Genomic DNA, 21,474 nt, shown 5'->3' with positions numbered 1-21,474 from the left:
CCTACCCCTTTTCGTGACGTCACTGGGCATGTAATAGAAATATTCTGGGGACATGGGTCCAACATATAATTTTTAAGGCCATATTTCCTTATGGGATAATTTGGAATCATGACCAGTTCCAAGAAACCTTTCTGCTCTCTTATGTTGTGTCCATAAGTTTTGGTTTCCCAAGTAAATATTGAAGAAAGGTAATTATTCAATAAACCTGCCATTTTGCAGTCATTACTTGTTAATTTATGATATGTATCCATTAGCAGCCCTAACCATACCTTACTTTTCATTACTTAAGATTCTGTATACAACTCAACTATTTTTATATTCGTTGGTAATTTAGTTTTGTAATTTTTTTTCATTCTACTTATTTTTGGATTATATTTTGTCACACTTTCCTTAAGATACATACATATAGAGAGGGAAATGAATACCTTTTTCAACAAGAGCCACTGGATTAACTGGCTGATTTCCTTCCATCAACCCCACCCATGACATTCCAAACATAAAATACCAAGGAATGCGATGACCACCCTGTTGTTTTGGCCAAATTTAGGTAATGCAACACAGATCAAAGAACCTGCATCACAGCACCATGCATTTAACCTTTGGGTGATCAGGGTAGAGTGTGAACATGCCAAATGTATGCCTTTTCCATATTGGCCCTTCTTCAAATATTGAAAATATGCATGTTCCACTTCTGTAATGACGCAATTAATTGACAAACAGTAATGGTAAATCTGCAGATACCATAGACTTAACACATCTTTGATAGCCATTTCTAATAAAGGCAGATGTTTTCTTTGTAAATAGGTGACCTCCCCACAGGTTTGGTTTGGAATGGATTGTGGGGAGGTAAAAGCAAAGGATGACAACACGTAAAGGAGGAAAAAACCAAGGGACAAACTAAAAGTAGAACTGCAGTTAATAATCCTGTTGTACACAACTAAGCAAATGGTGTCATATATAACAATAACAGTGTGAACATGTAAAATAAAAATTACCAAGTATGGAAAGGCCAGGAGACCACTTAGCACATTCAAGACAGTTCTATGTCTCGTGTGTGGTGTCAAGAGACCCTCTACCCACCATGTAATCTAGAAGAGAAAAGCCAGGTTTGGAGAAAAATTATGGAACATTCTTCTTTGATCGCACTAAATAATCAAAATTAATCCAAGGGATTGCAGTCACTTCTGACTTCAATTAATTGGCACTTTTTGGTACCGTTAGTGTGGTACAATCTCTGCCTCAGCCAAGGACTGAATCTTTTTTTTATTTCAAAAATATACTTTATTCGTAAAAATATTTTGATGATCTGTACAAAACATTCAATTTCTTTGTACACAGAGATCGAGTAATCCTTCGTATATATAGGTCTGTACGTTTATCAATCATGTATCCATATGTTTAGCTGGAGCATCAGCGAAGCCCACTTACTGTGTGGTCCCCTGTTCTTCGGCAGGCAGACCTTACACGGTGGTCCTTCCTCACCGTGCCTTGGCGGCAGCTGCCCCAAGCTTCAGCGTGTCCCTCAACACGTAGTCCTGGACTTTGGAATGTGCCAGTCCGCAACACTCAGTCAGGGTCAGCTCCTTCAGCTGAAAGATCAACAGGTTTCAGACAAGCCAAAGAGTGTCTTTGACTGAGTTGATGATCCTCCAGGCACAGTTTATGTTCGTCTCGGTGTGTGTCCCAGGAAACAGACTGCAGAGCACGGAGTCCCATGTCATGGAGCTGCTCGGGACGAACCTTAACAAGCATCACTGCATTTGTCTCCAGACTTCCTTTGCATAGGCACATTCCAGAAGGAGGTGTATGACAGTCTCATTCCCTCCGCAGCCACTTCGTAGGCAGCGTGCGGTGCGACAGAGAGTCCGGGCGTGCATAAAGGATCTCAGAGGCAGAGCCCTTCTCACCACCAGCCAAGCCATGTCTTGGTGCTTGTTGAAAAGTTCCAGTGATGAGGCATTCTGCCAAATGGCTTTGACAGTCTGCCCAGGGAACCGCTCGACAGGATCCACCCTCTTCCCGAAGGGTCTCAAGGACACTACGTGCTGACCACTTTCTGATGGACTTGTGGTCAAAGGTTTTCCTCTTCATAAATTTCTCCATGAAGGACAGGTGATACGGAACGGTTCAACTACTTGGAGCGTTCCGCAGCAGCGAAGCCAGGCCCATCCTTCGCAACACCGGAGACAGGTAGAACCTCAGTATGTAGTGACACTTTGTGTTTGCATACTGGGGATCCACGCACAGCTTGATGCAGCCACACAAAGGTGTCCATCAGGGTGAGGGTGGCATTTGGTGTGCTTTTTCCCCCCTTGCCCAGAGCTTTGTGCATCGAGTCCCTTCGGAGCCTGACCATCTTTGATCTCCATACAAAATGGAAGAAGGCCCGGGTGACTGCGACGGCACAGGTTCTGGGAATAGGCCAGATCTGTGCCACATATAACAACACTGACAGTGCCTCACACCTGATGACCAGGTTTTTACCCACAATGGAGAGCGACTGTAGCTTCCATCTGTCCAGTTTCTGCCTCACTTTCTTGATATATTCCTCCCAAGACTTGGCACATGCCCCAGCCCCTCCGAACCAAATACCCAACACCTTCAGGTGATCAGTCGGTGAAGGGGATGAAGGATTGATCAGTTCCCGAAGAGCACGGCCTCGCTCTTGCCTTGGTTGACCTTGGCCCCTGTGGGCCGTTCGAACTGGTCACAGATGCACATGAGTCTGTGCACAGACAGCGGATCCGAGCAGAAAACGGCAACATCATCCATGTACAGGGAGGCCTTAACCTGAAGGCCCCCGCTGCCAGGAATAGCCACCTCTCTCAGGCTCGCATCCTTCCTGATGGATTCGGCAAATGGCTCTATGCCACAAACAAGGCAGGAGAGAGAGGGCAGCCCTGCCTGACCCCAGATCTGACTGGAAAGCTATCTGATTCCCACCCATTGATTGAGACTGCACTGACACTGTTGGTGTAGAGCAGTCGGATCCAATTGCAGATTCTCTCCCCAAAGCCCATTTTGGATAGAACATCTCTCATGTGATATCCTGTCAAAGGCTTTCTCCTGATCCAGGCTGATGAGGCAGGTATCCACCCCCTGTCCTGTGCGTAGGCGATCGTATCCCTGAGGAGTGCGAGATTCTCAGCGATCTTCCTGCCCGGTACAGCACAGGTTTGGTCAGGGTGGATTACCGATCCCAGAGCATTCCTGACCCGGTTGGCGATGACCTTTGCCAAGATTTTATAATCTGCATTTAATAGTAAGATTGGTCTCCAATTTCTGATTTCCTCCCTCTCCCCCTTCTGCTTGTAGATGAGGGTGATGATGCCTTTCCTCATGGATTCACTCATGGTACCTGCCAGAAGCATACTGACATACACCTCCAGCAGGTCCTGGCCAATCAAGTCCCACAGAGCAGAATAGAGCTCGACCAGTAAGCCGTCACGTCCGAGAGTTTTATTCTTTTCAAAGGACTCGAGGTCTTTGGTCAGCTCGTCCAGAGATAGCAGCTGAATCAACTATCTTCAGAAGTCATGGTGATTGAGCACTCACTACACATGCTGGCAGGCCATTTTGTAGGTGTGTTGTTCCCCAAGCAACCACAAACAGCTAATGGTTGGCGTACAGAGCTACTACCCAATTCTCCTTTCTTTACTAGGTCTAAGAGCCTGTTTGATTAATAATGGCTAAGGAAGAGCCACTTGTTAATGAGTCTCAACACGAAGAAAGACTTGTCTGAACTTGTCTGATGTAGTTTGTTGAATAGTTGCAATAGGTACAAGCTTTGTTGCTTAGGTAGACAGAATTACTCAGACTATCAAGAGCAAGATTGAATGGCACATTTGACCCAATCAGGATATTATGTTTGATTTTGCTTTGCATCACCTAAACCTTTATGACATCAGTTTGGGTGAAAACTAATGCAATCTTCACCCCTTCAAAAACATTACTTTGTACAACATCTCCCCCAAGCATTTTTTTCTTTTAGTTAACATTAATACATCCACATATTCAGCAGTACCTCCCAACCCAAGTCTCTGACTTCACATATTCAGGTGGTCTGGAGATTACACAATTCTTCCAGAATGCATTCACTTCTAATTTTGAAGATTGATAGGTCTTTGGGTTGAGGACTCTTGGCCTTGATTCTGATCCCCTGTAAATAATTTCTCCACTGGAGGATCATCTGTCTTTTGAATGTCCTTTATGAAGGATAGTATTCCTGTTGAACTCAATAGTTGGCCCATTAACTTATATGGAGACTGGAATCTTCTAAATACCCTGTACAAAGAAGTCTTCCCTGATAATTCAGCTATTGTCCCCAAAACGTCATCTGGGAGATCTTTAATCTCATGAATGTTATGGAAGATAACTGCTCTGTTGAAATAAAGACTTTCTTCTCTGATTTTCAAATCAGGCAGAGTTTCCACTTTGTTGGAATCTGTGGAGTTTGATCAGGCCTCCATAGAGATATATGCAGCTCATGTCAATTTTGTACAAGCAAATCTTCACAGTCAGTCAGCTAATAGGTTTGTGTTGAAATATGTAATTTTGTTACTTCAATGTGTTAAGTAATTTGGACAACTTCATTTGCCCTCACTGATGGCTTCTTGATGAATGGATTTTTCAGTGAGGTTACCACAAAGGACTCCCCTTCTTAACCTCTTCCCTCACCTGAGGACTGGTGGCCCTCAGGTTAAATCACCACCAGTCGCTTCTCTCTAATTGTCTGGCAAGACTATAGTGACACAACAAGTGAGAAGTATTGTTCATAAATTATGTATATATTTTCAATCCTCTTGCGCTCTTTATGTTGCAGTGCTACTTGGAGCGTACCTTTACTGTTTTCTATTCATTTGTGGGATATGGGTGTCGCTGGCTGGCCTGCAATTATTGCCCATCCCTAGTTGCCCTTGAGAAGGTGAGCTGCCCTCTTGAACAGTTGCAGTCCACCTACAGGAGACTGATCCACAATGCCATTGGGGAGGGAATTCCAAGTTATTTCAGATGGACCATGCCAACTCATCTCTGTAGGCTGTAACTTCTGATTCTTCAGCTAGTTACTTGATCTGCTAGATCAGTGACACACATCCCTGTATCAAGCTTAAATTAATGGGTTATCCATTGACATATTCAACTTCTGTCAAACTCAAGTTAGTTTAAGCATCAATTTCCCTAAGTATATCGAGAATATCTTTTCCACTGCTGTTGGCTCAATTGCATTAACATCTTTTTATAAGTTTGATTTGAAGGTGCTGGTGTTGGACTGGGGTGGACAAAGTTAAAATCACACAACACTAGGTTATAGTTCAACAGGTTTAGTTGGAAGTACTAGCTTTTGGAGCGCTGCTCCTTCATCTGTTGGACTATAACCTGGTGTTGTGTGATTTTTAACTTTGTATAAATAAGCATTCGGCTTTTTGATGCTCTGAAACTGTATCCCACATCTGCATATCTTATGGGAGTGACCCACAGTTTTATAGAAACAGAGATCTTTTGTCATAGCTGGGCACGTTTTGTGTCTGTGTGGCCCCGTCATTCCACAGTGCTGTAACTGTCCATTAAATATTCAAAAAATAAACAAACTGCCTGTTCGTTGGAGTAAAAGAAAAGAAGTGGTGGAGTGCCTTGATTGACAGGTATCTGATGTAGCTAAGGAAAAACATTACTTTCTGTTCCTGCAGTTTCAATAGACTTCATTGTTAACATTCTTCAAGGTATATTATTGAAGCAAAACCCAATATGAAGGCTTGGTTGATTTCAAAAGGCTAAAATTCATCTGTCTTAGCAAGGGGGCTGAGTTCACACATACATCCATTGTGTTAGAAGCTGTTAAATGATTAGTTACTTCTGGGATTACTGAATAGATGTTGATTTGTCATTATAACAGATTAACCACTTGAGGGTGGATTTCAAATCTTCGAGTGGGTTTCATGAATGTTAGGTTTGTGTATTAGTGCATATGAGTGGGAGCTCCCTTGGATTGTTATAAGTTTAATTTATTTCCATGTCTGTCCAGTCTGTCCGTAATGAAATGTAATGAGTGACAATAAAGATAGAATGAAGACATTCGGTGGCATGGAAGGGATAGGTGGCTGGGGTGAGGTCTAGATGGTCCAGCCTTTCATAAAAGTCTCTGAGAATAGAGACAGGCTTTCTAAAGAGCCCATGTTGACACTTGCCCCCCTCTGCGCCCACCTCCAACCAGCATCTGGAGGCAATCGAAGGACTTAGTCATGTGCCTGCCTCATCAGAGTGAAAATCATACGTGCAGGAGTTACGTCCATGGAGTCAGGAGATTTCCCAACTTAAGCTTCTTGCCTCCTTAGTGAGCATCTCTTCCGCTGTTTGAAATGGGCTGAACAAATGTCTTATACAAGGACAAGTTGGCATGTTTAATTTTGCAATGGATCTTCTGTGCCTGATGTTTGGCTTTTGTTTTAATTATAGCTTCTCTATATCAATCCTGAATATTTAGAGAGTTGTGAAATACAACTTCAAGATCTTTTCTTTTCACCACTGCCTCCAAATTGTTCTTTCTAAAGATAGATGTGTGTTTAGCATTGGTGTCGCCCACATGTGTAATACTGAATGTCTATAGCTGAGTATCATTTGCCCAAGAGACATTCAATCTTCCAGTATATTCAAGATCTGCCTGGAATTGTTTATATTCTTCATGGTTCTATTATTTGCATAAATCTTCAGATCATCTGCAAACTGACAAACCAGTTTTCCAATCTGTGTATTTGGATCATTAAGAGCATTAGCCCAAACAGGACACAGCAGAGAATCGAGTTGCAAATACGTCCACATCATTGACAAAAAAATCCTCTTTAAGGGCATGCAGCCAGCTTTTACTCCACTGCAGGAGTTTTCCATTAATCTTGTGGCGTAACCTATTGTGAGGCATGGAAATTTCTTTCTATCTCATTATCCCTGATGCATATAAAATTATTTTAAGACAGGATTATTATTTCAAAGCAAGTTCAGGTTGCACACTTGTTCTGTTGTGCATTGAAAGTTACTCATGTTCCACAACAAAAGGGCACTGATCTGCTACAAACTCAAAAACATACAGTTCATTAAAGCTTTCAGTTCATATAACCAATGATCCTGTTCTCATTTTTCTACCAATAACGTCACTGTATATCTGGGGTAAATATTCTGATCTAATTCACTTGTTGGTGTCATTTTCCTCCCAGAAGGCTGATTTTTAGTGAAAGTCTGTTTCATACCACCCTTACACACTCCAGTGTAAGTCAACTGTATATAGTCACTATGTCTGCCATCCATTTCTTCTCTGCTTCACTCTCCTAGATTTTCCATCATCGTTCCTTCCAATAATTGCTCCTCTCTACCTTCTGCTCCAATGATGTGACCAAAATATTGTATCTTTCCCTCCTGATGTTATTCATTCTTTGCTATCCAGCCATTTGTAGCACTTCCTCATGAGTCTTTCTGTTCACCTAGAATGTGCAGAACCTCCCATAGGTCTGCATCCAAAGGGTTATGGGGTAATAACAAAAAAAGAGGAGTTTGGGTTACAATCAGCTCAGACCTTAGTGGTCTATTGCTGCTCCCAATTCCGTATTCTTGTGAATGCAGTCAATGTTCCACCAGTCTCTTTGTTATCCCATCTCTCGAGACATGTAACACAAATGTCAACATGCAGCATTCCTTTATTAAGATTCAACTTGAATACTTTGACCTTAACCTATCTTTCCTTCTTTCAAAACTATTCTTACTTATCCAAATTCTCCTTCAGACCTCACAATGATGTCGCCCATCAGCTGTAACAATGTGCCCAAGATATGAGAAGCTTTTCAGAACCTATCCATTTCCTTCACTTTTCATTTCCAGGGTTAGGTCTCTGCTTGTCACCATTGTCTTGCATTTACAAACTCTGTCTTCACTTTACATAATTTCCTGAAGCTTCTTCTCTGAGTATGAGTGTCATTTTTATCTCTCAAACTTTTGACATTCAACTCACTGATGTTGCAACTTCATAGACCTTCTCTGTCTCTGCAGATAGCTTCAGGATACTACAGTTTTGGAGACTGTAATACATTCCTATTGAACAGCTCTTTTGATTGCGAAGTTGACCGGCAAGCTGCTATCACGTTTCATTATTGCATACTGATTTCACTATAGATTCCAAATTATCTTTTTTTATCATTTCTGTCAATTTCTACTTTTTTTTGATAATAGACTCTATAAAGACCATAAGACATGGGAATGGAAGTAAAGCCATTCATCCCATTGAGTCTACTCCACCATTTAATCATGGCTTATGGGCATTTCAATTCCACTTACCCACACTCTTCCCCCGTAGCCCTTAATTCCTTGTGAGATCAAGAATTTATCAATCTCTGCCTTGAAAACATTTAATGTCCCCGCCTCCACTGCGCTCTGTGGCAATGAATTCCACAGGCCCAATACAGTCTTGGCTGAAGAAATGTCTCCTCATTTCTGTCCTAAATTGACCCCCTCTAATTCTAAGGCTGTGCCCACAGATCTTAGTCTCCCTGCCTAATGGAAACAAATTCCCAGTGACCACCCTTTCTAAGCCATGCATTATCTTGTAAGTTTCTATTAGATATCCTTGTAATTTTCTAAACTATAATAAATACAATCCCAGCATCCTCAGCCATTCATCGTATGTTAGGCCTACCATTCATGTGAATCTCCGCTGGACAGGCTCCAGTGCCAGTATGTCCTTCCTGAGGTGTGGGGCCCAAAATTGGACACAGTATTCTAAATGGGGCCTAACTAGAACTTTACAAAGTCTCAGAAGCACATTGCTGCTTTTATATTCCAACCTTCTTGAGATAAATGACAACATTACATTTGCTTTCTTAACCACAGACTCAACCTGCAAGTCAACCTTTAGAGAATCCTGGTCTAGCACTCCCACATCCCTTTGTACTTTGGATTTATGAATTTTCTCACTGTTTAGAAAATAGTCCATGCCTGTATTCTTTTTCCCAAAGTGCAAGCCCTCGCATTTGCTCACATTGAATTTCATCAGCCATTGCCTGGACCACTCTCCCAAACTGTCTAAATCTTTCTGCAGCCTCCCCACCTCCTCAGTACTATCTGCCTGCCCACCTAACTTCGTATCATCAGCGAACTTCGGCAGAATGGTCCCAGTCTCTTCATCCAGATCATTAATGTATAAAGTGAACAGCTGTGGCCCCAACACTGAACCTTGCGGGACACCACTTGTCTCCTGATGCCATTCTGAAAAAGAACCTATTACCCCAACTCTCTGCCTTCTGTCAGACAGCCAATCCTCAATCCATGCCAGTAGCTCACCTTGAACACCATGGGCCCTCACCTTACTCAGCAGCCTCCCATGAGGTATCTTCTCAAAGGCCTTTTGGAAGTCTAGATAGATAATATCCACTGGGTTTCTGTAGTCTAACCTACTTGTTACCTTTACAAAGAATTCTAACAGGCTTGTCAGGCAAGACCTCCCCTTACTAAATCCATGCTGACTTATTCTAATCTGACCCTCCACTTCTAAGAATTTAGAAATCTCATCCTTAATGATGGATTCTGGAATTTTACCTATAGCCGAGGTTAGGCTAATCGGCCTATAATTTTCCATCTTTTGTCTTAGTCCTTTCTTGAATAAGGGGGTTACAACAGCGATTTTCCAATCATCTGGGACTTTCCCTGACTCCAGTGATTTTTGAAAGATCACAACACAACACCTCCATTATTTTCTCAGCCACCTCCCTCAGAACTCTAGGATATAGCCCATCTGGGCCAGGAGATTTATGAATGTTTAGACCTTTTAGCTTTTCCAGCACTTTCTCTTTTGTAATGGCTCCCATTCTCAACTCTGCCCATGACTCTCCTTAATTGTTGGGATATTACTTCATGTCTTCCACTGTGAAGACTGACGCAAAGTACTTATTAAGTTCTTCAGCTATTTCCTTATCTCCTGTCACTAGCCTTCCTGCATCAATTTGGAGTGGCCCAATTTCTACGTTTGCCTCTCGTTTGTTTCTTATATATTGAAAGAAACTTTTACTATTGTTTCTAATATTACTGGCTAGCTTACCTTCATACTTGATCCTCTCCTTCCTTATTTCTCTCTTTGTTATCCTCTGTTTATTTTTGTAATCTTCCCAATCTTCTGATTTCCCAGTGCTCTTGGCCACTTTATAGGCTCTCTCTTTTTCTTTGATGCATTTCCTGACTTCCTTTGTCAGCCATGGCTGTCTAATCCACCCCCTATCCCCTCCCACCCGCCCAGATAATCTTTCTTTTCTTTGGGATGAACCTCTGTACTGCGTCCTCAATTACACCCCGAAACTCCTGCCATTGTTGCTCTCCTGTCTTCCCCACTAGGCTCTGCTTCCAGTCGATTTTCATCAGTTCCTCTCTCATGCCCCTGTAATTACCTTTTTTTAACAGTAACACCATTACATCGGATTTTGCCTTCTCTCTTTCAAACTGCAGGCTGAACTCTACCATATTAGATCGCTGCCTCCTAAGTGTTCCCTTACTTTAACGTGTTTTATAAAGTCTGGCTCTAAGTCCAGAATAGCCTGCTCCCTTGTGGGCTCCATCACAAACTGTTCCAAAAAGCCATCCTGTAAGCATTCCATGAATTCCCTTTCTTTGGGTCCACCGGCAACATTATTCACCCAGTCCAACTGTATATTGAAGTCCCCCATGATCACCATGACATTGTCTTTCTGACATGCCCTGTTTTTTTCCTCACCCTCTTGAATGGCCTTCTGCACCATGGTGCCGTGGTCAGCTGCCTCATCTCGTCCACAGCCCTTTTCCTCATCCATACAGGGAGCAAAAATCTCATACCTGTTGGACAAGGTCAAGGGCTGAGGCTCCTCCACTCCTCAACTCAGAATCCCCCTATCTGCCTCACTTACACTCACACCCTGTTGTCCCTGAACACTTACTGAATTTGAAATAATTAATCTACCGGGTGTGACTGCCTCCTGAAACAAAGCGTCCAGGTAAATCTCCCCCTCCCGGATGTGCCGCAGTATATGAAGCTCAGATTCCAGATTATCAATTCTGATCCGGAGTTCTTCTGCAGATGTGGTCAATGGGATCAGCCAGCTCCTACGTCATACAGCTACAGCACATCACCTGTCCAGCCATCTCTACTTATTTAATTAATTTATACAAATTTATGAGTTAAATCATTTCTAGTACTTCTCTATGGTCTTATTCAGCAAGCCAACTAATAGTAAACTTTTAATCAATCACACGATACACAAGAAAAATCAATTGAAACGCCTTACCTTAGCAACACACGAGAGTCCTTTTTTTTGGTTAGAGGAGGGTGGCGGGTGGGAGTTGCTACACGTGTACTGTCTCGGGATTTAGCCAGTGCCCAAATATATACCCAGCAGTCCTCTGCGCCTAGCTATGGCCTCTCCCTCTGCTGCTCCTTTAAAAGCTTTGCTTACCCAGCAGGCCCCTGTCCATTCCTGCTCAGTATTCGCTCTGCCAAGGTAAGTTTTTATATTTCTAATTCACCTTTCCAGTTGGGCCTCTGGTCCTCACTGTCACTCCTCCCACTCCAACCGCAGCTGAAAAAAACGCCCTCTTGTAGTCTGTAAAGTGTATCTACTGATATGACTTCCAGATATATTTCAAATGATACACTCTAGGTGAAGGTGTCCACCTCCACCCTTTCCTTTCTTTGGTCTGAATCCTGACCGACTTTCATTTATTCCTGCTTCTCTAGACTGTTATTCCTTTCTTGTCCAATATATAAGGACTAGTCAAAGATGTGCAGGCTGGGTGGATTAGCCATGGAAAATACAGGGTAATAGGGATAGGGTAGAGGGGTGGGTCTGGTTGGGCTGCTCTTTGAAGGGTCAGTTGGTTTCGATGGGCCAAATGGCCTGCTTCCACACTGTAGAGATTCTTTGATTCCATCCATACAATTTGCAAAATAGCATATACGGCTCAGCAGCTATGTCCCACGGTTCACCCCTAATGCACAAGTAATGTCCTTATTACATCAGAGCTATAGTCACCTACAATTATTAGGTAATACAGCACACAGAATGTAGTACTTAATACATGATCACATGGTAAAGACAAAGTGATGAAGTAAGATTTTTGTGCTCTTTCATTTCATAGGATAACCATTATTTTGGTTTTAGAACATAGAACAATAAAACTCAGAACAGGCCCTTCGACCCTCAATGTTGCATCAACCTGTGAACTATTCTAAGCTCATCCCCCTACACTATCCCATCATTATCCATGTGCTTATCTAAGGATTGTGTAAATCCCCCTAATGTGGTTGAGTTGACTACATTAGCAGGTAGGGCATTCCACACCCTTATCACACTCTGAGTAAAGAACCTGCCTCTGACATCTGTTTTAAATCTATCACCCCTCAATTTGTAGTTAAGCCCCTTCGTACAAGCTGACGTCATCATCCTAGGAAAAGGGTTTTCACTGTCTACCCTATCTAATCCTCTGATCATCTTGTATGTCTCTATCAAATCCCCTCTTAGCCTTCTTCTTTCCAATGAGAACAGACCCAAGTCTCTCAACCTTTCCTCATAAGACCTTCCCTTCAGACCCGGCAAAATTCTGGTAAATCTCCTCTGCACCTTTTCCAATGCTTCCACATTCTTCCTGAAATGGGGCGACCAGAACTGTACACAATATTCCAAGTGCGGCTGCACCAGCGTTTTGTATAGTTGCAGCATGACATTACGGCTCCTGAACTCAATTCCTCTACCAATGAAACCTAACACACTGTATGCCTTCTTAACAGCACTATCAACCTGGGTAGCAACTTTCAGGGATTTATATACATGGACTCCAAGATTCCTCTGCCCATCCACACTATCGAGAATCTTTCCATTGACCCAGTACTCTGCCTTCCTGTTATTATTCCCAAGTGAATCACCTCACATTTAGTTGCATTGAACTCCATTTGCCACCTCTCAGCCCAATTCTGCAGTTCAACCTGTAACATTCATCCACGCTGTCCACTACTCCACCAACTTTAGTGTCATCTGCAAATTTACTAATCCATCCACCTATGCCTGCATCTAAGTCATTCATAAAAATGACAAACAGCAATGGCCCTAAAACAGATCCTTGTGACACACCACTAGTAACCGGACTCCAGGCTGAATATTTTCCATCAACCACTACTTGCTGCCTTCTTTCAGAAAGCCAGTTTCTAATTCAAACTGCTAAATCACCCTTAATCCCATGCCTCTGCATTTTCTGCAACAGCCTAATATGTGGAACCTTATCAAAGGCTTTACTGTAGTCCATGTACACTACGTCAACTGCTCTACCCTCATTTACATGCTTGGTCACCTTCTCAAAAAACATGATGAAGTTTGTGAGACATGACCTGCCCTTGACGAAACCATGTTGGCTATCTGAAATCAAATTGTTGCTTGCTAGATGATTATAAATCCTATCACTTATAATCCTTTCTAAAACCTTTCCTAAACAGAAGTACCTGTCTATAAATACCTGGATCATCTCTACTGCCCTTCTTGAACAAGGGCACAACATTTGTAATCCTCCAGTCCTCTGGTACTAAAACCTGTAGACAATGATGACTCAAATATCAAAGCCAAAGTCTCTGCTATCTCTTCCCTAGCTTCCCAGAGAATCCTCGGATTATTCCCATCCAGCCCAGGGACTCATCTACTTTCACTCCTTCTAGAATTGATAACACCCGTGCATAACTAACCGCGATCCTTTCTAGTCTAATATCTCGTATCTCATTCTTCTCCTCTACAATATTCTCCTTTTCCTGAGTGAACACCAATGAGAAATGTTCGTTTAACACCTCTCCGATCTCCACAGGGTCCACACTCAACTTCCCACTTCTGTCTTTGACTGGCCTTATTCCTACCCTAGTCATCTTTTTTGTCCTCACATATCTATTGAAAGCTTTTGGGTTCTCCTTTATTCTATTTGCTAAAGACTACTTGTGTCCTCTCTTTGCTCTTCTTAACTCTGTCTTTAAATCCTTCCTATCTGATCTGTAACTCTCCATCGCCTCATCTGAACCATCTTGCCTCATCAACGCATCAGCCTCCTTCTTCCGCTTAACAAGAGATGCAATTTCTGTAGTAAACCACGGTTCCCTTACCTTATCACTTGCTTCCTGCCTGAGAGAGACATACCTATTAAGGACATGCAATATCTGTTCCTTAAATCAGCTCCACATTTCCAATGTTCCCATCCCCTGCATTTTGCTACCCCATTCTATGCATCCTAATTTTTGCCTAATCGCATTATAATTGCCCTTGCCCCATCGATAACTCTTGACCTGTGGCATGTACCTATCCCTTTCCATCGCTAAACTAAACGTAACTGAATTATGGTCACTCTGTCCAAAGTGCTCACCTATCACTAAATCAAACACCTGGCCTGGTTCATTTGTATTGTATAAAGCCTAATTTAAAAAGTCAAAATTAACTGTTTTTGATCATATAATGTTGGTTCTTCCTGTTACTGTGAATCAGAATAGGCTACACAAATAAATTGTTTATCCACAGCTTAGGAATCTGAGCAAGTTTAGTCTTTGTATATTTCCCCATTTTGTGAGACAAGATTTGCAGCTATCTTTTCAGCTGCCCAGTGTCCATGCTGTAGAATTCCTTCCCTAAACTCTCTCCCTCTCATCCTTTAAAATCCTCCTTAAAATCCACTTCTTTAACCAGGCCTTTCATTAGGTTTACTATTGTTTTTCATTCAGCCTCTGTGATGCATTTTGGGATTGTTTTTCATTAGAGATGATAATATTACTATAATTCAGTGACCCCAATTGCCAAGGGCTAATGATTAGTTGATGTTCGTAGCATACAAGTCAGGAAACTGTTTGGATTGGTCATAATTGCTAAAACGTTCTGTTACAAACATGATCTTTTTCTGAAACATAAGCGTACAATTTTGCCGTCCTTGTTTTAAATATAAAACAAAGCAAGTATTTATTAACAGCAGAAATGTAGATAGCCAGAAAAAAATCAAACCACTCTATCCCCTTTTAATATAGATTCAAAGATTTTTGAAGACACGGTTGAAATAAACCAAAGTAGTCTTTGTATATTGAACAGGATCAGTTCTGGATCAGAATCAATGTACACACTGGTACAGTTTACAAACACTGTTGCAATTCTAAGAGAATCTAGTATATCTACTGACATCCAGTCCAGCTTATTTCCAAGGGAGAGAGATGAACAGACCTCTCATATATTAGAGTCGATCTTTCTCTGTGCCTTCTCTGCAGTTATAACACTACACTCTGCATTCTGTTCTAATACACTAAGGTCCTTTCTAAGGAATGATTTGTCTAGCTAGCACACAACACAATACTTCTCACTATCTCAGTATGTGTGGCAATAATAAATCAAATCAAATCACGATATTATGGATTTCAAGATTTTAATGGGCTCTAAGTAATTAAAATTTAAACTCACCTGCTGAAACAGCAGATATCTCTTTTTAACTTATGCAGTTTAGTTAGCTTCCCTCCAGTGCGATATTGTCCCTAACCCAACTTCAATTCCATTTTTTTAAAGACTTGAAAACTTCAAAAACTTAGCTTCATTTCTTTACCTCCAATTGTAACCCAACATACTGATCTGGGATTAATAATAACTTCTTAACTTGAAAATAATTTCATTCCTTTAAATTCCATTTCATGGGAACGTTGCTTAGCCCATGTTACTCCATCAAAAGATTCTTTGTAGTTTGATCTATGTTTCCCTCTTGAATGACTTGCCAGCACAGACTAAAACTGAAAGTTCTCTCACTAAGTCCTCTGGATAGTTCCCTAGAAACTCTGGGTAGGATTTCATTTGGAATTATTGGCATTGTAGTTTTAAAAAAGCTAATTGTCAGTTTCAAGCAAACCCATAAGTTGAACTTAAAATTGCAAGACCCAAACTGGTCATAAACTATGTTAAAATACATTGATATAAATCTCACAGTTTCATTACAACATAAATATAATTGGTCATTGTGAGGCATGACTGATGAAGTGTTGTTGCAAAATTGCTCTTTAAAATGTGAGGGATGCCAACTTTAGATGCATCACAGTAGTTTGTTCTAACACAAATATCCCCTGTGAATAACACAAATTTATATAGCGTTTATTTTCTCCAGTTGTCTCCAGGAAATCCATTCTCCAACAAATTGTTCGAAACAGAAGCGTCAGCAAATGATGGAAAATGAGGGACAGATATTAGAAATTTGATTTTTAAGTCTACATATTTCTGTTGGAATTGGATATTGCAACACTTACACAATACAGCATATAGGTGCTACCACTAACGACACACAGAAGAAATTTGTCCTAAGTCATTGTGACATTGACTCCCTGCCTGTCTGAGCAACTTCTCTGATCACAAGAAAATACTGCTTACATATCACTGCATCTCTGTGCATCCGTGTAATAGAACACAACAGGGGTCTTTCATATTGTCAAGCTCAGTAAGTCATCCCCAACATTTCTTCCAAGAATGCGCTATAATCACTCATGTAGAAACAAATATTCACAGAATGTGTCAGAAGAAAGAGAAAGAATATATAGTATAACCTAATTAAAACATTTTCTATTTCTGGAACAATAAAATGACTAAAACTCACATACTTGCATGATCGCTAAGGCCAGCTCTGTACCTTTGCTCTTATCTCAGCTCGCCTGCTGTTGAAATCTTATCCAAAGTTGTGTTATCTCTAGACTTAACAATTCCTACTCCTACCTGGCTTCCCATGTTCTACCCAAGATAAGCTCATGGTGACACTAGAATTCTACTGGCCATGTTCCGACCTGCAGAAAGTCAGTTCACCTTTCATCCCTGACAATACTTTTAAAAGGGAGAGGAACAGACAATGGTGAGGTCAGTGCAGGAGAGAGAGAGGGGGAGAGAGAGAGAAACCCACATTGCTAAGTGACAGAGCAGTGAACTTACACAGTTACTGTCTTTGCTGTTTGAATTCATGTATCGCTGGACATCAGAGTGCATCTGGGAAAATGAACAAGCAGTGACATTCACAACTAATCTTAGAGGAGCCTGTTTGGGAGAGGTCACAGCACAGAAACAGATAAGTGAATATTTAAGCGGGCACTTACAGTAAGTCTGCAGTAGTGAGTAGAATGTGTTCTTTCTTGATTATATATTATATTTAGATATGTCTCTTTATTAAACTTAAAATATAAGCCATATGTATTAATTTAACCTGGAGCAGTGTTTTGTAGAAGAATAAGACTGCTATTTTCTGGGTCTTTAGATTGTAAGAAGCAAAAATGGCCTTTAGTAAAGTGATATGCTCTTCTTGTCAGATGTAGGAGTTTAGGGAGAATTTACCTGTTACTGAGGATTATATGTGCAATAAATGCTGGTTGCAAATCCTATCAGATCAAATAGATCAGTTGAAGTGATAGAGGCAATGAGGAATTTACAAGAGCAAGAGGATGTGATGGATGGTAGTTATAGAAAGGGGGGAAGTCTCAGATACAGTCACATAGATGGGTTAACTGCAGGAAAGGTAAGAGAGGTAGACAGTTCATGCAGGAGTGTTCTGTGGCTATCCACATTTCAAACAAGGATACTGTTTTGGAAAATGTATGGGGTGATGGATTCTCAGGGGAATGTAGCACGAACAGCCTAGTTTCTGGTATAGATCTGGCTCTAATGTGATAAGTGGTATGTTGGGTTCCAAGGGACCATTTGTATTAGGGGACTCTTTAGCCCGAGATACTGACAAATATTTCTGTGGCCAGCAGCGAAGAAGCAAAATGGGGTGTTGCTTCCCTGGTGCCAGGATCAAGGAAGTCTCAGAGAGGGTGCAGAATGTTCTCAAGGGGGAGGGGGCCAGCACGAGGTCATTGTGCATATTGGAATCAACGACATCGAAAGGGAAAGGTTTGAGATTCTGAGAGTTGGGCAGGAATTTAAAAAGGAGGTCCTTGAGAGTTGTAATATCTGGATTACTCCCGGTGCAATGAGCTAGCGAGGACAGGAGTAGGAGGATAGAGCAGATGAATGCATGGCTGAGGAGTTGGTGTATGGAGAAGAATTCACATTTTTGGATCATTGGAAGCTCTTTTGGGAGAAGTGACCTGTACAAGAAGAACAGCTTGTACCTAAATTGGATGGAGACTAATATACTGGCAGGGAGATTTGCGTGAGCTGCTCAGGAGGATTTAAACTAGTAAGGTGGGGTGGGTGGGACCCAGGGAGATAGTGAGGAAAGAGATCAATCTGAGACTGGTACAGTTGAGAACAGAAGCGAGTCAAACAGTCAGGGCAGGCAGAGTCAAAGCAGAGAACAAGGTAGGACTGATAAATTAAACTGCATTTATTTCAAAGCAAGGGACCTAACAGGGAAGGCAGATGAACTCAGGGCATGGTTAGGAACTGAGAAATAAGAAAGGGATGATCACCTTATTGGGATTGTATTGTAGAATCTCCTGATAGTCAGCAGGAAATTGAGAAACAAATTTGTAAGTAGATCTCAGCTATCTGTAAGAATAATTGGGTGGTTATGGTAAGGGATTTTAATTTTCAAAATATATACTGGGACTGCCATAGTGTTAAGGGTTTAGATGGAGAGGAATTTGTTAAGTGTTTACAAGAAAATTTTCTGATTCAGTATGTGGATGCACCTACTAGAGAAGGTGCAAAACTTGACCTACTCTTGGGAAATAAGGCAGGGCAGGTGACTGAGGTATCAGTGGGGGAGCACTTTGGGGCCAGCGACCATAATTCTACTAGATTTAAAGTAGTGATGGAAAGGATAGACCAGATCTAAAAGTTGAAGTTCTAAATTGGAGAAAGGCCAATTTTGATGGTATTAGGCAAGAACTTTCAAAAGCTTATTGGGGGCAGATGTTCGCAGGCAAAGGGACGGCTGAAAAATCGGAACCCTTCAGAAATGAGATAACGAGAGTCCAGAGAAAGTATATTCCTGTTAGGGTGAAAGGAGAGGCTGATAGGTACAGGGAATGCTGGATGACTCAAGAAATTGAGGGTTTGGTTAAGAAGAAGGAAGCATATGTCAGGTATAGACAGGATAGATCAAGTGAATCCTTAGAAGAGTATAAAGGCAATAGGTGTATACTTAAGAGGGAAATCAGCAGGGCAAAAAGGGGACATGAAACAGCTTTAGCAAACAGAGTGAAAGAGAATCCAAAGGGTTTTTACAAATACATTATGGACAAAAGGGTAACCAGGTAAAGAATAGGGCCCCTCAAAGATCAGCAAGGCAGCTTTTTTGTGGAGCCTTTGTGGCAGTAGATGGGGGAGATACTAAACGAGTATTTTACATCAGTATTTACTGTGGAAAAGGACATGAAAGATGTAGAATGGTGACATATTGCAAAATGTCCATATTACAGAGGAGGAAGTGCTGGATGTCTTGAAACGCATAAAAGTGGATAAATCCCCAGGACCTGATCAGGTGCACCCTAGCACTCTGTGGGAAGCTAGGGAAGTGAGTGCTGAGCCTCTTACTGAGATATTTGTATTGATAATTACAGATGAGTTGCTGGAAGACTGCAGCTTGGCTAACGTGGTGCCACTGTTTAAGAAAGGTGGTAAGGAGAATCCAGGGAACTATCGACCAGTGAGCCTGGCATTGGTGTTGGGCAAATTGTTGGAGGGAATCCTGAGGGACAGGATGTACATGTATTTGGAAAGGCAAGGACGGATTAGGGATAGTCAAAATGGCTATGTGCGTGGGAAATCATGTCTCACAAATTTGATTGAGTTTTTTTGAAGAAGTAGTGAGGAGAATTGATAAGGGCAGAGCAGTGAACATGATCCAAATGGACTTCGGTAAGGCATTCGGCAAGGTTCACCATGGGAGACTGGTTAGCAAGGTTAGATCTCATGGAATACAGGGAGAACTAGCCATTTGGATATGGAACTGGCTCAAAGGTAGAAGACAGAGGGTGGTGGTGGGGTGGTTTTTCAGACTGGAGGCCTGTGACCAGTGGAGTGCCACAAGGATCGGTGCTAGGTCCACTACTTTTTGTCATTTACATAAATGATTTGGGTGTGAGCATAAGAGGTACAGTTAGTAAGTTTGCAGATGACACCAAAATTGGAGGTGCAGTGGACAAGAAGAAGGTTACCTCAGATTACAACAGGATCTTGATCAGTTGGGCCAATGGGCTGAAAAGTGACATATGGAGTTTAATTTAGATAAGTGCAAGGTGCTGAATTTTGGGAATGCAGGACTTATACATTTAATGATAAGGTCCTAGGGAGTGTTGCTGAACAAAGAGACCTTGGAGTGCAGGTTCATAGCTCCTTGAACGTAAAGTCACAGGTAGATAGGATAGTGAAGAAGGCGTTTGGTATGCTTTCCTTTATTGGTCAGAGTGTTGAGTACAGGAGTTGGGAAGTCATGTTGTGGCTGTACAGGACATTGGTTAGGCCACTGTTGGAATATTGTGTGCAGTTTTAGTCTCCCTCCTATCAGAAAGATGTTGTGAAACTTGAAAGGGTTTAGGAAAGATTTACAAGGATGTTGCCAGGGTTGGAGGATTTGAGCTATAGGGAGAGGCTGAATAGGATGGGGCTGTTTTCCCTGGAGTGTCGGAGGCTGAGGGGTGACCTTATAGAGGTTTATAAACTCATGGATAGGATAAATAGACAAGGTTTTTTCCCTGAGGTCGGGGAGTCCAGCACTGGAGGGCATAGTTTATGTTGAGAGGGGAAAGATATAAAAGAGACCTAAGGGACAACCCTTTCATGCAGAGGTTGGTATGTGTATGGAATGAGCTGCCAGAGGAAGTGGTGGAGGCTGGTACAATTACAACATTTAAAAGGCATCTGGATGGGTGTATGAATAGGATGGGTTTGGAGGGATATGGGCCGGGTGCTGGCAGGTGGGACTAGATTGGGTTGGGATATCTGGTCGGCATGGACAAGTTGGACTGAAGGGTCTGTTTCCATGCTGTACATCTCTATGACTCTGCCTTTGATCTGCTTTGGTTCCTGGTTAAACGACATGTCAATTTTTAAAATCTTACCCTTGTTCTAAAGTTCCTTCATTTTCCCAACCCTCTCTGTAAACCCCTCCAGTCTCAAATCTCTCCAAGCAACTGTGCTTCTTTAAATCTCATTGCCAGTACATTCCCAGACTTTTTAGACATGGACAAAATGTCCCTGGAAGTGGGAAGTAGCTCTTGCCTGGCCATGTACGTGGTTCAGTTGACCTCCCAAATGGTGATTAAGCTACCAATTTGTCTGGTAATCCCAGACATTACATCAGAGATGGAAATGTGTTGCTGGAAAAGCGCAGCAGGTCAGGCAGCATCTAGGGAACAGGAGAATCGACGTTTCGGGCATTAGCCCTTCTTCAGGAATGAGGAAAGTTGGTCCAGCAGGCTAAGATAAAAGATAGGGAGGAGGGACTTGGGGGAGGGGCGTCGGAAAGAGGTCTGAAGAGCTGCCTGACCTGCTGCGCTTTTCCAGC

General features: G+C 41.9%; 1 protein-coding gene across 8 annotated transcripts in view; it reads left to right on the top strand.

Annotated features, from left to right (window-relative positions):
* The window catches only part of LOC122558870 (uncharacterized), a 104,317-nt gene that overhangs the window by 68,639 nt on the left and 14,204 nt on the right, over positions 1-21,474 (top strand). The window lies entirely within an intron of this gene.

This window comes from Chiloscyllium plagiosum, unplaced genomic scaffold (assembly GCF_037043375.1).
Source record: "Chiloscyllium plagiosum isolate Xiang-an unplaced genomic scaffold, Cpla_swu_hap1 HiC_scaffold_14, whole genome shotgun sequence".
In the NCBI taxonomy this organism is placed as follows: domain Eukaryota; kingdom Metazoa; phylum Chordata; class Chondrichthyes; order Orectolobiformes; family Hemiscylliidae; genus Chiloscyllium; species Chiloscyllium plagiosum.
Note: the sequence above shows the minus strand (reverse complement) of the source record. Positions and strands in the feature narration are given on the sequence as shown.